This window comes from Papio anubis, chromosome X, assembly GCF_008728515.1.
Source record: "Papio anubis isolate 15944 chromosome X, Panubis1.0, whole genome shotgun sequence".
Lineage (NCBI taxonomy): Eukaryota > Metazoa > Chordata > Mammalia > Primates > Cercopithecidae > Papio > Papio anubis.
The window spans coordinates 37,378,509-37,379,449 of record NC_044996.1 but is presented as its reverse complement, the minus strand read 5'-3'; the positions used below and the strand labels follow the sequence as shown (position 1 = coordinate 37,379,449).

At 39.6% G+C, this 941-nt stretch overlaps 1 non-coding gene across 1 annotated transcript; it reads right to left on the bottom strand.

Moving 5' to 3' along the window:
• Nucleotides 1-233: 233 nt before the first annotated feature.
• On the bottom strand, nt 234-339 carry LOC116272189. Its single transcript, XR_004180916.1, has one exon. It is a non-coding gene; the product is annotated as a U6 spliceosomal RNA (small nuclear RNA).
• Nucleotides 340-941: the final 602 nt, after the last annotated feature.

Below are 941 nucleotides of genomic sequence, written 5' to 3'. Positions count from 1 at the left end.
ATGATTTATATTCCTTTGGATATATACCCAGTAATGGGATTGCTGAGTCAAATAGTATTTCTGGTTCCAGGTCCTTGAAGAATTGCCACACTGTCTTTCACAATGATTGAACTAATTTACATTCCCACCAACAGTGTAAAAATGTTCCTATTTCTCCAAAGCCTCGCCAGCATTTGTTGTTTCTTGACTTTTAGTAATCGTCATTCTGACTAGTGTGAGACAGTATCTCACTGAAAAATATGGAACGCTCACAAATTTGCTTGTCATCCTTGCGCAGGGGACATTTTAATCTTCTCTGTATCATTCCAATTTCAGTATATGTACAGCCGAAGTGAGAACAAACTCCATTTATTTTGCTTCTAGTCTTGTGAGTTTGCCAAAAACTCTGTTGCTTCTCTCCCTCCTATCCAGAGCCCTCTGCCTCGCTTGCCAGTCTCTCTCCCTATATCATAAGAGGCAAATGTCCCAGAGGGAAAAGCCACTTGTAGCCCGTTAGTGTACTTCTCTGTGCCTCTATTTTCTGAGGTTTTGGTCCCTCAACTTCTAGTTGTCTTGGCAATTTTCAAATGTCCTCTAATTGTCCCCTGTGCATACATAAACCTATAACAAGATAATCAACCATAGTAGGCCAGTGAAAGTCTGGATTTCAACCAGGCCGTCTCCTTAGGATGAGCTCATCATTTCTGCTCCTTCACCTCAAGCCACAGCAGTGTCCAATAATTTTAAGACGAGGTTATTACAAGCATAGACACTAAGGACTGACTTTCATTCCTGGCTTCTTTGTTTACCAGCTTTGTGTATCTTTGAAGATCATTTATTTTTTCTAAACCTTAGTTTCCTCATCTGTAACATGCAGCTGATCATAGAAGCTATCTAGAAGGTTTGTGAGAATGAAATAAAATAATCCACAAATACATTACAGTGCTTGGCAAGTAGTATGT